We start from the raw sequence: 16670 nt of genomic DNA on the forward strand, positions 1-16670 counted from the left end.
AAGATTGACTCTCTCCAGATTTATTATGGAACGAAACAGGTTACTGGTATTTTGTTAAAAAAAAAAAGATGAACCTCTGGCGACTGTGTACACATAAAAAAGTCTGGTAATATCTAAAACGATATTAACCTTTAAAGTGATCATTTTGTCAGGTTTTGTAATGCTGTATACAGCAAAACAATACCTTTTCTAATGGGTAAATACTACATTTACAGCGCACACCACAATTATTGGCACCCCTGGTTAAGATGTGTTCTTAGGCTTCTAATACATTGTTTTTTTTCCACAATAATTTTTGTTTTCAGGGGTGCCAATAATTGTGGAGGGCGCTGTATAAATTCAAAGGGTTCCACAACGTTCCGTTTTTTTTTTTTTTTAATAGAATTTTCCAACTTTATTTACTTAAGTTTAAAAACAAGAAAGCAGTAAGGACAATTGATATTGTAAAACCATTTTATTTGACAACTTCGGATTTGTAAATACTTCCGGCAATATGTACTATGTTTAAGCATTGCAATTAAAAAAGTTATTGATTTCTTAATAAAGTAATACAGTAAAACATCTCTTTAAAAAAGATGAAAACTCACGAAGACCGCACCTTTTCAAAAAGTCGTTGCTTGATGAACTATGTCCGGGTAAGGGGCAGGATTTTACTTAAGAGACACTGTACCAGATAGTTCACACACACATAGACTGAACTTTAGTCTCCTATAATGCTTTCCCTCTTCATAACTGGGCATTAATAGGTAAAGGGGGGTTATTTTCTTCCGTCACCGTAGGACCCTTTATTTATTTATTTTTTTTTTTAAAATCGGAAGAGCACAACGTTCTCAAAAAAAAAACAAAAAAAACAAATGCTCCAGCGCCGACATCATGAAACCGAAGTACCGATTCCGGAAAAACAAACAAAGGCTTTTGGGTAGACTACCCGGACGTAAAAGCTGCTAGTCGCTATGTCAGTCAGAAACAATCTAATCTGAGCTGCGGAATACTCGTTAACAGTTGCTACAGAAATTAGCGTGGCAAATGTCTAAAATTATCCCCCTCTTATTTCTGGTTTATATGTAAACATGGAAATATGTGACGTTCATGTAAAACACTATTACATATACAGTTATTAAAATATAAAAAACATAAGAATTTCTCACTATTTACAGTCATTTTAATGGCTGTAAATCTTTCCTTAAATGGTAGAATACTCCTAAGTAAAGATGAAATCTACTTTAGCCTGTGATTTTCTTTTTCTCTGTCATCATCGGTTGTCTTAATGATTTAATTTTGAAGATGCAAGTGGCACAAAATTTTTGGTGGTATAATTTTAATGTTAGGATTCCAATAAAGCTAGCCAGTTTTCATAAACGAGCATTGCTTACATAGTCACTTACAAATATCAATTCTCCACACAGCTATACAACCTACAATAGAGATAACATTTAAGTAACTAAGAAATACATTCTTTGAAAACAGGGCAAATGCTTTGGTTAGACAACTCATTGACACTAATTTATTTTTATTACTATTTAATTTAATATTGTTTCTTTGTATCAGTATACTGCTGCTGAATTATGTGAATTTCCCCTTGGGATTAATAAAGTATCTATCTATCTATCTAATTGGTAAATCAAATAATTACAGATAGAATGCATTCGTCAGTATCCAATCAGTAGGCTACTCCATTCTAACCATGTCTATCCCTTAAGAGGTATTGCCTCTTTTAAAAAGATAACAATGGTAGACAATGGAGTTTTAAAACAAGTATTAGATTGCAGGGCATAGGTATGTATTTTGGGCTATAGCTACCCAAGATCACTTGTGTAAGATAAAGATATATAATCAATAAAAGATCTTTTGGATTTATTTTTTATAGACTGTGGATGTCGCCTACTAAATATTGTTTAACCAAGAGTTAATGAAGTTTAATACACAAGTGTTCACAGAATTCAACATGTAAAAGATTTTTAGCACATTTACAGTTGACATGGATGATGCATTACATTCTTGTGAAAATATTCCAGAAACTACAACATATATTTCTTATTTCCAATTGTTACAAAATATTTTTGTTATCTTGTAAATCGGACTAAAAGAATTGAATGTAGATGTCTCATTTGAGGAAATTGACGTTAAGCTATTTTTCCCCCATCAAAAACTAACAAAACATATCTTTTATTATTGATTTAAACTTGCTATATATTTTATTCACAAAATTAAATTGTCTAGTAAGAACCCTATTTTCAGTAACCTTGTAACAGATCTCATTTCTGAGCCCAAGGCAAGAGTAAGCACATGATGTTTATGATTACTGTCTCTTGGTTCAAGGCTTCCAAGGCATCAAATCTAATAGGATCAAGGAACATTATAGTAATTAAATGTACTATTATTATTTTCATATTTTTACATGGTAAAACTAAAAATTGTAAAACTTTTAAGATGGATCATAGATGTTACACTGTTAAGTTGATTCTGTTTAAATATGAACAAAATTACTCGTAACATTTAGGTGTGTTTGAGGGTTGTGCAGGCACTGTAGCCTTCAATGCATGAGATCACTAGGTAGGTTTTAAAACCTGCTCAATTCATCTAAGGGTTATGTGGACCTAAGGCTAGCTCATCAGGATTAGGCAAAAGGCTGAAGAAAGGCGTCTGGACAGGACAGTAGTCCATCACAAGAACTACTCTTTCTCTCACACACCCTTTTCTCACATAGTGACAATTTGCAATTGCCATAACAAAAAAAAAAAGTAATTCACTCTTTCTTTGAGTGTATCTGGCATTTGAAATTTTCATGAAATGGGGTTTGCAAAGCTATTCAGTTATGACAAATGTTATGGAATAGCACAAATTAAAGCAAAATTACAGTGACTGACCATTATGGATACCACATGAATGTGGCACTGTTGACAGTAAATTGTTATAATGAAATAGTAAACCATTATAATCCAAGAAAATGGATCTGTGAAGTTGGTTTACTGCAAGGTTAATGATGAGTACATGTTTTATTTTGTGCATAATGGCTTACTTGCTTCACTTATATCTACATAATCTTTTATTTCCCTTGCTTACATTGTATCATGTTACAATTAGGAAGATAATAATGTAACTTACCTGTTACAATGCTGATTCAGTTGTTTTCTTCAATTTGTGCTCAAGCCGATAGGAAGACTTCATAAAGCAGAAACAATTTGCTAAACCTGAGGTTTCAACATGCGCCTAGCTGGACTTGCCAATACAAGATATTTCAGAAGTGCAAATAGTCTTATGCCAATTCCCAGTATTAATGCTTTTAAGTTAGAATTCCTTTTTTATTTAAAATCTTTTGAAGACTTGAAGAATCAAAAGGCAAGATATCCTCTTCCAAAATTTGTAATCATGTTTTCCGCTTTTTTTTTTTAATCTTTTGTTGGTTTTAAATAAATGAAATGCATATTTGAAGAGAAAATCTAATTTTAAAAAAAATGTGCAAAATACTGCAGTCATTGGAAGTGAACAGAGACAAATGATTGGCAGATAAATCCTCGTATAATGTTTTCAGGCTTTTTTCTTACTGTGCCAGAAAAGCAGCTATGAATCTTTAACAGTGGTATCTGGTCTTCTGCAAAAACAGTAGTAACCAGGAGCTGAAAACAGCGATGAATTCATGCATGTAAGCCTTTGTTGACTGCATAATTCCAATACAACAGGTGAACTAATGGCCTTAGAACTCTGTGTGTTTATTAGGATCATGATCATTACCTTCTCATTAAGATGATGCAATATATTTACATGCTACTGTGTCTATAAATGTTTAAATATGTTGCCTTAAAGATGTAATTGTGTTGTCAGGATGGCAAACATTATGAACACAGTAGCTTTAATGTCTTATAGAATGCTGCAACTCAGCACATGGATGTAATGTTATTATGATGATTAAAAAGTGATTTTTTTAAAAAGATATACTGTATCAATCTCACATTCAAAGTTTGCTACAAATCATGATGCTGTATTGGTGCAAAACTCTAAAATTAGATCTGCCTCATCACAGAATTGATTTGAATAAATATCTACCAACAGGAAACTAGAAGTTACTAATTACTTTTACTCACAGTAAACACAACATCCTCAGTTGTTCTGTTTACCATCTTATAAACAAAAAATTGACTCTGAATGCATTATAGGAAAAAAAAAATACATTGTTTTCCATCGTGGCTTGGCTATAGTGCATATTTTGGCTTTACTTATGCATGCAAACTACATGATGCAAAAAAAATATTTCAGATTTATCATTTTTTTTACACAGTACAACTACATTCCTAGTTGCCTGCAAGTGGTACATGAAGTGGAGCCAAATCACTGACAGTACTCTGTTTAGTCAGCATCTTGTTCCTTCCCCCAAATTGTAGTTACTTTTACACAATGGAGTAGGAAGAGCTTCACCTTAGAGGTTGGAGTATGTGTGTATCAGTATATGATATCAGGGTGTCCTCTTGAATTTATGAGTACCATAGTACTGTACATTAATATTCAACTGGGGATCCCTTTCAAAAAAGCACAAGCACCACCATTTTCCTTGGCCAGCCCCCAAATCTCATTGCGTAGGTTATGTAAAACATAACACCACAAGTATTGACTATAGCTGCCCTATGACCCTGCCCATAAGTGGGTTAGAAAGACAGATGGTGAATAAAAAAATATTGTAACATTGCTGACAAGCTGTATTAGCCTGGATGATAAGTCACCTATCTAGTACAAGCTGTCATTCCATCATGCAAATGAGCAGCTGCAGGAGATGCTTTAAAAAGAAGCAAACCTGCTCAAGTTGCAAAAGTGTACCAAATTTTGCTGCCCCAGTGAGCGATCATTTGAGGAATTTTGAGCCACTTAAAAGAGAGATGTAAAGGGCAAGAAACCATGGGCACCTGGAGTCTGCAAACACCACAGCAGTGTGATGCTACAAATATACCTGCTCCTCTTCCCTTTCAAACTTTTTGTGTGACATATTGATCAAACTCCTGCTAAACTAGCTTAGTACAGGAATCTCACATGCTGTCTGCTGCAAACATGAATGCCTGACAGGCTTTCTTATGAGGCACAGGAGAGTGATGACTGCAGTTTGGTCCTTTGAGGAAGCTTCCGCAAATCCTTGGAATCAACTGACAATTTTTATTTACATGTCCAACCAAATTGGTTATAGACGACATCAACTTAGCCCTATTGTTGGGTAAAGGATAGTGCAATACTTCAAAAAAGTCAGACCACTACTGGTGTGTCAATGATGTCTGAAGTTTTAGACATCAGCCACATGGTAAAGGATATTTGATATAAGCTTCAACACACTGTGCTTCATAAAAGGGAGACAAGCTCTGATGCCTGGGTGTCAAAAATCCCATCTCTACTGGAAATAATTTCATCCGTTCTGAAAACTTCTTCAGCTGATTGACACTATCAGTAATAGGTCACAGATGCTGAAGAAGACAGCCAAAACTCAGCTGGAAGTGGTGGAAATCTATTTACAAATAATCAGCAATAGGACTTCTGCCAAAAAGTGATTTGGCAGTTCAAGGAAACAATTCCCATACTGTAAAGAATATAGAAACAAAGACCAAAAAGGTCTTTAAATCCGGTGAATAATATCAAGTAGCATTGGTTCCTATATGTGACTGACTTGTAAAGGAAAGATTCCCTATGCCTAAACTTCAGTTCAGGGAAAGGTCTACACAGACTATAGAAGTCATAAGGAAATTAAACTTTCACTTAGAAAGTTTAGATGTTTTTAAAAATATATCAAGATCTAATTAATTAAATCTTAGAATAACCATTTATATCAGGGCAAAGGACATGATCCTTTCTTTGTTGTTTTAAAAGATTTGCTATTTTTATTGGCTCTCCTCTCTGTCTCGGGCAGGGGTTGAATTATGGTTTGTTAAGTTTGACTTGAGTGTATAGAATGTTCTTTTCTTCAAATAAAATCAAAGTCATAATGAGAAAAAAAAACTGGATTCCAGAGTGAAAGGGACCCTTATATTAAGTGCCTAAGTAGACCAGTCTTTTACAATGATAAGACAGATTTTACAATGGAGGTGACAGGAGAACAAGAATAGACAGTTCATGCAGTGTATATCCAGTCATTAACAGTTATTGCTCTAAGGTTGTGCAGGCAGTATAAGGTGTTTTCCTTTATCCATAGAGGATCACAAACTGTTTATAGGCCCAATAGTAAGTCTGGATGCCATAGCAAATGACAGAACCACTCAAACAGCTCAACTTTGTGGAAGAAGTATAGAAGAATTTTCATAAGACACATGTTTGGGGGTATCCACTAATCCCAGTCTCAATCACTTACAACAATAAAAATCAACATGGAGATCTTTGAGGGGATGGGGTGTTTACAGAACACAGAGTTGCTCCTCTGAAAAATATGAGGGGAAGCTGGGCCCCTTTCAGTAATATTCTTTTCAAGTTAAGAGGGAAGTCTAAGTACACAACAGCCCCAAATAAATATTTTTAATACCAAAAATTGGGCTATAAATGGAAACACTTCCCACATACAGAAAACCCTTCAAACTTTAGATCACCAACTACAGGTCTTGGAATGTGCAATGTTGAACTACCAGCCAGCAGCACTCATTGTTACCTAAAAGCAGGTCACCATTAAGACAATGTTGAATCCATCTGAAGGCATTATGACCTGCACCTGGACTTTGTATGGCCTATTCCTTCAGCAGGAATGGCAGCTTTTCTATCTGGGGCGCAGTTCAGAAGGTGGGTCTGGATAGTCTGATGACATGGCCGGGTTGGTTGGCAATACCTTCCCTCATCAGAAATCCGGGATTATAGGTGGTCAGGGGAAGAATACCTACTAGGGCAGTATGTTCCTACATGTTATAGAGTGGATAATTATTGTTTTGAGACTGCAGGCACTATATTAAAAACAAGATGTAATCTGCCTATTTATAAATTATTTTGCTCAGATAAAATGCAATAAGTTGTAAAAGCACTCTGAAACATTACTATAAGCCATTTTACACAGAGTAGGACTGTGAAACCTTAAGATGATGTTTTAATCCTATGCATTTATATTATATGTGTGTGTGTGTGGTTACATTTTTGTTATCTGAGTGTATGTTTATAACTCATATGCGGGATGGGATTAAAGTGAATTGGAGATTAACCATGAATAGACACCCTTGATAACATTAAGTGTTCTTTTTAACATACGTTTGTGATTGTGATGTCTTAAAGCACAAGATTCCCATAATCAGAGGCAACTGTTTGTAAACATCATGAGGTCTGTGTCCACACATGGCATTTTGGCATGAACAGAGACAACAAATATCAGAGAGACTCCATTCCATCAGCCTTAACCTCAAAAGATGGCATCCATGCAAACAGTCCGCTGAAACTTAACACCATCCAAGATGACTTCTTCACTGACATTTACAGAAAGTATTATTTAATCTTTCTTACTTTGAATCAAATATACATGACTTGCATTCAAACTTTACTATTCACTATTATCTACCTTAGTAATAATTCTTTGTTTTTAAATGTCTTTATTTTGTTTGCATATCTTGAGTGACTGATGCAATAATGCAGATACAGGACACCTACTGTGGGGAGACTGCCACGAGCATTTGCAAGCTGAGGAGAGATGCCTCCTACAGAGAATAGATCTGTGGGACTAACACATCATTGATTAGTAGGTGGCATTAACCAAGATGCATCAGACCCCAAATGCCTAGGATATTTTCAGGGACCAAGGTGTTTCAGCCTGTAGGTCTAGGTTATTTTTGGCAACATCTGTCAGTTGTTCATCCTAAACACTGCAAGTATTAATGTGGAGTACTGAGAAGTAATAGGCTCATTCACTCATATATGGTAAGGTGTATATGGTGTGTGGTTGTATGTATGTGTGTAAACCAATGGTGAAAGAATATTCCAATCCATAACTAACTTGGCAAGCTCCAATTACTCCAGGGCAATACACTTGGCAGAGCGAGCATTGTTTTGATGTAATTATGCCTCACACTCCCTTTGTCTGGAACCTTTATAGGAAAAATGTCATGAGAAGAATTCTTTAGAAGCGATGATGGTGCTGTAATGGCAGACTGGAATTTAGTCAGCAAATGGCGGCCTGTGGAAACAACATGGTCTAAATTCTATAGCTTGCAGTGTGGCCAGAAATAGCAACTGGACCTTCTTTGGAAGATACTGTAGAGATGATGGCTAGCGTGAATTTAGGAGACAAGAAAGGACATGTATAGTTATTGAAAAAAAAAATGCTCAAATTCAGTTGTTTACCAATAAGAAAATTACTTTTTGGCTCTTCCAATTTCATACTCTGTATGGGAGAATGGTATAGCTACAAGAAAATATATGCATGTTAGGACATTCAGATGCAGTTGATGAGTTAGTTACCTATATTGAAAATTAAAAAAAATTCCATTTAACTCTTGGCATGGCTCTGTGATAAATGTTAGAAGTTGTTTTCAGGAGGAGACATCACAAATTCAGATAATTCTGCTTCTCACTTCTCAATCTCTTACAATTAAGTCAGTCCACCTTAAAGGATAAATTTGGCATTTCTCAAGTTGAAGTTATTTTATTACTTAAAAATCATGGTATATATTAATATGAAACTGTGTTCTATGTCTATACTGTATATATTAAAAAAAAAAAAAACCTAGCCTGTTCTTGCATTTCATAATGGAGATGAATGGGATGGAGCCCAGATGTGGAAACAAAAACTTTAAACCTTGCTGCACATGTCTGTTTTTCACGAGTATTGATCCGCATCTAGAGCAGTGGTTCCCAAACTCGGTCCTGGTTTTTTCCAACCAACTTCTATTTTTCATTGGACTCTTAGCCTAATTAAGTGAGTCTTTATTTCCCAGTTTCTGTATTTTGGAGTCAATGTAGAAATTACAAAACTAAGTTAGGTAGATTTTTATTAAAATGTAATAAGCAGTTATTTGGGGAATATATCTTTTTTTTTTAAGTCGTAAAGAGTATTTTCAACCTGATTTTCTTTCTGCTTTTCGAAGTGTTCTGGTTATTTAATTAATTATTTACTAATCAGCGGGTCTGACACTGAAGTCATTGCTGCTTTCATCATTCTGGGTGTCTGCTATGCTGGTTAATTGTCACTATTAGGGTTAAATGAAGGGCGCAAACTACACAAGAAAAGGGAAAATAATAGAAAAAACAACAACAAGAGATAGATAAGCATTTATAGCTTTAGTAAAAAATAAAGATATTGCTAAATGTCTTCTAAATGTAAAATCCATACTGTGTTTTTCTGAATACAGAATAAGAGAAGAGTGGAAAAGACCAGCTAGTTAAATTAGATCAGTTGTTATCAATTATCATCACCAATTATGAATCTGGTTGGAACAAAAACCTGCAGCCACAGGGGATCCCCAGGACCGAGTTTGGGAACAACTGATCTAGATATTGCCTACACTATATCGCAAAACAGTGCATCCATGTTGTTTTAGAAAAATGGAAAACATTTAGGAAAGAATCCAAAACATTTTTGTGAGATTTATGCACTTTAAATGGAAGCTGGCTGTACACTTCACCTCAAAAAGTCCTTTCCAATAAAGTTATGGACATTACTGAATGCTGATGCCAAGAAGTAAATTTCTGTCCCTGCTCTGTAGACATCTAGACAGTAATCCCTGAAAAAAGTCACATTTATAATCCCTCACAGTGAGTAAAAACAAACTACCTCAACATACTATGGGCATGAGGAAATGTCTACCAGGAACAAACAATTAAATTACTAATTATATTAACATCTTTAATTGGTTTATTATTATATCCCCACCAAGAGCGAATCAGCATCTGCTATAAAATTCAGTAATTAGTTTGTGAAGCTTCAATTGGTTTCATCCTGGCTTAGCTCTGTTATACACTCTGCCTTTCTCATTTTTATCATGTGTGCACACAACAGACAGTAAGTGCATAATGCTCATGACATGCCATAGAAAGTCTGTAAAGCAGAGTGTTGATTGGACTTGTTAAATTAGCATTAATGTGGTTTTAATGTTTTGATAAAAATTGCAATGCAGTGCAATCATTTCACTTCAAATTTATTGTTATGCGCACAAAGTACAATGAAACTTTTACAGTATGTGCACACTTCATGGACACACACTACCATGCTATGTGGTGTCAATTTCAATCCACAGGTTATGCTAAATAACACAGGATGTAATAGGTAAAAAAGACACCTTAAAGGAAAAATATGATTTGAGTGTGCATATCATTAAATCACTGTCTCTGTATGTAGTTCACTATATACTGATATTGTCAAAAAATCTGATTCAAGTACACATGGCATACGAAAAAAAAAAAAATGACTACACATGGCACCTGTGCTTGTGAAAGATTTTAATCATGGTAGGTGAATGCTCCAATCAGATAATTCACGACAAGCTGAAAACTCTAACATTCTATCAGGCACTTTCCACAGTTTTGTTTAAGATACCATTTGTTACAAGCCATGATTGAAAAGAACTATTGAGGAAGCAGAATTGGAAAGACAAGAGTAGCAAAACAGGTAGCCAGAATCTGTGTGCAAGATTTATTATTCCTAATTTAATTTTGCCATCACAAGCATGTCTCAGAAATGTAGAAGGCACAGTTTATTTATTCGAAGCCCACTACCATGACAAAATGTATGTGCAATAACTTAACTATTTTTAAACAGTGGGGAATGAAAAAGGGGTAAAAAAATTAAGTTTAAAAAGCTCACATCCATTACCATTTTTACTGTTTTATTTATTGGAAATTAAATTCAAAAACCAACATGACAATAACATTTAAAAAAAATAAATAAATAAATAAAAAAAAAATCACAAGATACTTACCGTACCCCACCTGAATTTCACTACCCTGAAAGCCTAAACAACTCTGTACACATATGCAACATTACCGCACATTGCGAAGGTATATCTGTATGTGGATCAAATACAACCCATGATGAGAATTAAAAAAAGAAAAGAAAACAACAACACCACATACTCAGACAAAAGCTGTATTCCATCAAGAAAATACATGTGGTCTTAGGTGAGATCCCACTTTAGCTGGTAACAAAGCTTGGGTGCGCCTCTCCTGCTGCTTGATGAGAACTGTAATCCCCTCGTCGGCAATGGCTTTTGGGTTGCCCCCAATCCTTCCAACCCCTCTTTCCAACAGAACATGTATATATTTTAAGTGTAATCAACAGTAACACACGTGCAAAATGTTGTGAAAAACTTGTTGAAACATTTTTGCTTGAAAGGCAAACAGATAATAATTTTTATTTAGACAGATTCAGAGACAAGAGTTTAATTTATTCTTGTTTATCATAGTTCTCTTTTCCTACAGTTTATTTGTTAAGAGTTTATTCTTGTAACTTCTAGTGTGGTCAGATTTTAAAAATGACGAGCATCAGTACTGGAAACATAAATGGTTAGGAAGTTTCAATTTAGAAGCAATTAAGGTTGGTTGTTTTAGTGCCTACACAAAAGAAAACTTTATTCAATCAATGATAATTACAGAATGTACAAAAGGAGGAAAAATTCAGGTATAAATAGACAGGAAAATACAAAAAGTAGGAAATAATGTACTTGATACTAGATCATAATTTTGGGATTAAAGGATGCTGTCAAAAAACATATATAAAGAAGTACTTGTAACATCCAAGTTGCAAGATGGACATTGTATATTCGAGTCAAGTTCAAAGTAAACCAGTTCCTGTATTAAATAAAGATAGTGAATAAACAAAAAGGCATATCTGAATGTCTGCATATACTTCAAACTGTCATGAGCAAAATTACCCTCTCTAGACCATATATTAAGAACTGATATGAGTTTAAGTGAAGACAAAACAAAATCAGAATGATCTAAGACGACTAATTGGTCCATTACAAACTTTGCAGTTTCATGCAGTTCAAATTGTACTAAAAGTGAGCTAGGCAATTTTCATTAGTTCTCAAAAATATAAACTTTGCTTGTTAATACAGTTCATGCAAAACAATTAAGCTATAATATATATAGTATATATTATGTGTAACTTGCTACGAAAAGGTATTTAACCCATTCCATATACTTATTTATGCATATTTGTCACAATGAATGTCTTCATATCTTTAGCCAAAATGTAAAATTAGACAAAGGAAAGCAGAGTAAACATATAGCTTACAATATCAAGTAGTTTTCCAACATCATTACTGCCATTTGGAAATGCAATTTCCCCTTTAGCTCCTCATTTAAACAGCTGACAAAAGTTAACTGACAATTAGACTAAGTAGACTCAACACCGCAGACCCTGACTGCAACCCTGTAAAATCTAAACTTCACCATATAGTGACCCTAACAATGAGAGTGAAATGGTCATCATAGGGTTTACAGAAGAACACTATCCCATGATCTAAGCAAATTCCAGAAAGATATTATGGAAAATATATATCATATATATATATATATATATATATATATATATATATATATATATATATATATATATATATATATATATATATATATATATATATATATATATATAATGGAAAAGCTGTGAAAGCTGGAGGGGATGCAAATTTGTTTTCAGTTGTACTGAGACTGTAGCACACCACAGTGAGGACCACTATTTCAACTAGAGAACATTTGAAACAGTGGCAGGAGAGGCCCATTTCTAAAATTTACCCCTAAGGGCACAGCAATGATTCTTTCAAGATGTTCTACATGATCCCAGCAGGTATTTCTAACCTTAGCCGAGGTCAGTGTTCTTGACTCCACGATAACAAAGAGACTGGTTTGTGGAGAGTAGCAATGTAGAGACCTCTGGTATCCAAGAAAAACATACCTGTAAAGAGAACATTTGCAAAGAAACATCTAGATGATTCCAAAGCCTTTTGGAAGAACTTTAAGTAGAACTTTGTGATGACAGAGGCCCCTCGGTGTTCTCTGTTCAAAAGTAAGAACATCAGATCTACAAGAGAGCATGATGGCACTAGCATGATGGTGTGGGGATGATACCTCATATGCAAGAAGACTTGTCAGTATTAAAGAAACCATGGTTTTTGCACTTTACCAGAATATTAATAAGCAGAATGTGCGGTGATCTATCAGTGGCCTGAAGCTGAAGTGTAACTGTTTTTTATTTTACAGCATAAAGACCCAAAGACATCAGAAAAAAATTAAAAGTTTTGGAGTTGTCAAATCAAACTTCTCACTCAATAGAGATGTCGTGGAAGAACCTTTAATAAGTGTGCGATGTAATCATGAATTGCTTATCAATGTTCCTACAATAAAGCAATTCTGTAACAAAGAATGGGCCAAAATTACTCAACACCAATGTGATTGACTGATGTCAAATTATAGGCAGCATTTACTTTGTGATTATTGCTGCAACCAAGTACAGTATTGAAACGATGGCAGCAACTGGAAAACTAAACAAAAGTTATTATTTAAAACCTGTATTGCTGCCTTGTTGTAAAGCTTAATTTTTTGAAAAGGTGCTAGACTGTTCATCGTGTTAAATATGCAACAACAGAGAATATTACAAAGAAGGCAAACACTTTAACAGTATAGATCACATCCTTTCGCAGTTTAGCAATTTCATGGGGACATATTGAAATTTTAATTGTATTTCGATTATTTGTGTGGGCAAATAGTTGGATAAAGTTACTTATACCTAAACACACACACATATATACATACATCTCTGAACCAACAAAAGTATATATATTAAAACTAGTGTAGTGCATATATACCTGAACCAACACATATATATAAACAGGTAAAACAAAGACAAGCCCACAAAACAAGCAGGTGCCAAAGATGGCTGCATTAGATGCTTGGCAGAGCATCACCAGAGAAGACACTCAGCTCTTCGTGATCTCTATAAATGGCAGGCATTGTGTGTGTATATGAATTATTTTGGTGTTATAAATACAATTCCTTAGGAAATACTGACTCTCTTTAAAAGGTTACAACAGCAGTTCATTAGACACTACAGAAGAATTTACTGACTGCATTATATTACAGAGAAATGGCATTTGCATGTTGGATGTTATAACAAATTTTTTAAATCTTTACTGCAAGGTGACATTTTCACTTGTATAGTATATATTAATTAATCTGGAAAAGCGAATGATACCCAATAAAATACTGCAATAAAGTTACAGAGGTCTCACACAGGATAAATTATTTAAATTTATACCATAAAGACACTTATTGTCCAAAGATTTTAAAATAATCACCTGACAGATTCATTCTTTGTGACAGAAACCCTTAAAAGTTGTCAATACTATTTTTTGTTGTGCATCATTGCAAAACGTTGCTGGATTCATTTACCAGTCTATTTTAAAAAGAGAGACGAACATTAATATTACAACCCTATTAAACAACAAAAAATAAACTTCACAAATAACTTTATTATAATACCATGCTGTTACATGCACAAACTAAAATGCTCTAGTAATCATGCCGTGTTTAAACATTTTGAAATAGATGTTAAAAAGTGCATACAGAATAATTTAGAAAATTCCAGTTTTAAAAACATGAATCCAACGCAGACCCTTGATTTTTGACCTTTTCATTAACTGCATTTGGTTTATAACATGGACCCGGGTATATCTGTTTTTCAGTTTGACCAGTAATATGTGTTTATATTTTACTTATTTGGCTTGTAATAAAAAAACAAACATAAATCATTCAGGCAAATTAAAAGAAAATTATGAATTGCGAGATTAATAACTAACAGTCGACCTCTTAAATTTACAATTGTCGATTATCTGAAATAATCGAAGATCAACATAGATCCGTTTTCTACAAAAATAGCCCAGCTGAAGGCGATACAGTCTGAAGACTCGAAAGGATTCAGCGACCTGAGACATTTTGAAGCGCATACATGTGACGTCAGCGACAGCGATTTTGACACCGCCCACTTTCCAGAAGCTTCTTCTACGACACACACCCCAAGTCATGAGAGCTTCATGTCGATTTCAATTGCTTTTAGTTCTTGCTCTCAAACCAGGCCTGTGTATTCAGCATTCATTAAACGTCTAAACTACAGAGCTGTCGGAGTTCTGCAACCGAAACAAAACCACTGAAAGAAAAAATAAAATAAACCCATTTTCTAGGTAAAGCAACACATAGCATTAAAACTGTTTACTAAATACAATTAGGAGATTTAAATTTACATAAAAATAAACGTCGTCGTGTTTCTCACATGAATATAAACAGGTTCCGAGGCTCTGTCGAAGGCCTAAAACTGTCCTCACTGCAGACGCAGATCGGGTAATGACACTTCTTCGGTTTCTTGCTACCCCATTTCATACAGGATCTGGCCTACCTACTAATACCGTCACAGAAGCAATTCGGTTTGTAAACACAAAGGAAAGATGAAGAAAATAATGTTGGAATGTTGGTTTTAAAGCAGAGAATGCATAAATAAAAACAAAACAAACAATTAATGAAATATAAACTTCATATAAGAACGACAGATTGTAGTTTAAGCCTGCCCCTTTAAGTTTCGCGACCATAGTACTAAATACTCCACCGCCATTGTACAAACAATGCTTCGCAAATATCTTATCATGAGAAATCAAAACTTTAATTCGTATACTGTACTATGCGACTTTATGCATTTTAAAATCAAAACTGCGCCTTGGAAAGGGGCACGTATCTAAACCAATTATGGTGAATTTTAAAAAAACAAAAACACTTACATGACTAATTAGGTTTTATCCGTCGTCACAATCGTAATCGTTTCGCAGCGCCAAGTTCTGAAATCTTTTTCTTCTTCTTAATCGCCGTTGTTCACTTCGAAAGGAGTATGGCTCTACTCTGTTGGACCCTTTTCATAGCCGGCTGTTTCGTCATCCACGCCCCGGATACAAGTGCACTGCACACAGTTCATAGTAATGGGCGAGTAGTTGTACAATTTTTCCAATTTGAAAATGTGAGCTGAAAACGTTTTCTGATACTAACAATTTTACAACATGTTTGGACTTGCAAAATAAAAAGCTCAGTATATTTAAAGAAACTAAATTTAGAGCTATTAAACAAAACTAACAAGATGTGCGATTACATATAGCGTCAGCTACGAATCCAATTGTTTTGTGTTTATTACCATTACTGACATTGGCTAGGGCGGCACGGTGGCGCAGTGGTAGCACTGCTGCCTCGCAGTTAGGAGACCCAGGTTCACTTCCCGGGTCCTCCCTGCGTGGAGTTTGCATGTTCTCCCCGTGTCTGCGTGGGTTTCCTCCCACAGTCCACAGACATAAAGGTTAGGTGGATTGGCGATTCTAAATGTGTGTGCCCTGCAGTGGGTTGGCGCCCTGCCCAGGATTGGATCCTGCCTTGCGCCCTGTGTTACCTGGGATTGGCTCCAGTAGACCCCCGTGACCCTGTGGATTCAACGGGTTGGAAAATGGATGGATGGATGACATTGGCTAGATATCATATTTTAAACATATCGTTGTAATGATTTTTTTTTCCCTTTTTGTATTCTGTTTAATAGTTATGTGTTATTGTTTCAACTATATTAACTTTTTAACTTATGTGCTACTGCGTATCTGCAATGTTAATAATGTACACTATTAAAGCATTTATATTTATCGTCGTCATTAGTGTTTATTATTTAACTTGCTTTTCTGTAGCTGGAAAATGCACTATAGCGCTTTCTGCCGAATTAG

General features: G+C 34.8%; 1 long non-coding RNA gene across 1 annotated transcript; it reads right to left on the reverse strand.

Annotated features, from left to right (window-relative positions):
* Positions 1 to 14481: 14481 nt before the first annotated feature.
* On the reverse strand, positions 14482 to 16146 carry LOC120536760. The gene is made up of 2 exons (XR_005635187.1): positions 15699 to 16146; positions 14482 to 15325 (listed from the first exon to the last, which is right to left on the reverse strand). It is a non-coding gene; the product is annotated as an uncharacterized LOC120536760 (long non-coding RNA).
* Between the last annotated feature and the right edge of the window lie 524 nt (positions 16147 to 16670).

This window comes from Polypterus senegalus, chromosome 10 (genome assembly GCF_016835505.1).
Source record: "Polypterus senegalus isolate Bchr_013 chromosome 10, ASM1683550v1, whole genome shotgun sequence".
In the NCBI taxonomy this organism is placed as follows: domain Eukaryota; kingdom Metazoa; phylum Chordata; class Cladistia; order Polypteriformes; family Polypteridae; genus Polypterus; species Polypterus senegalus.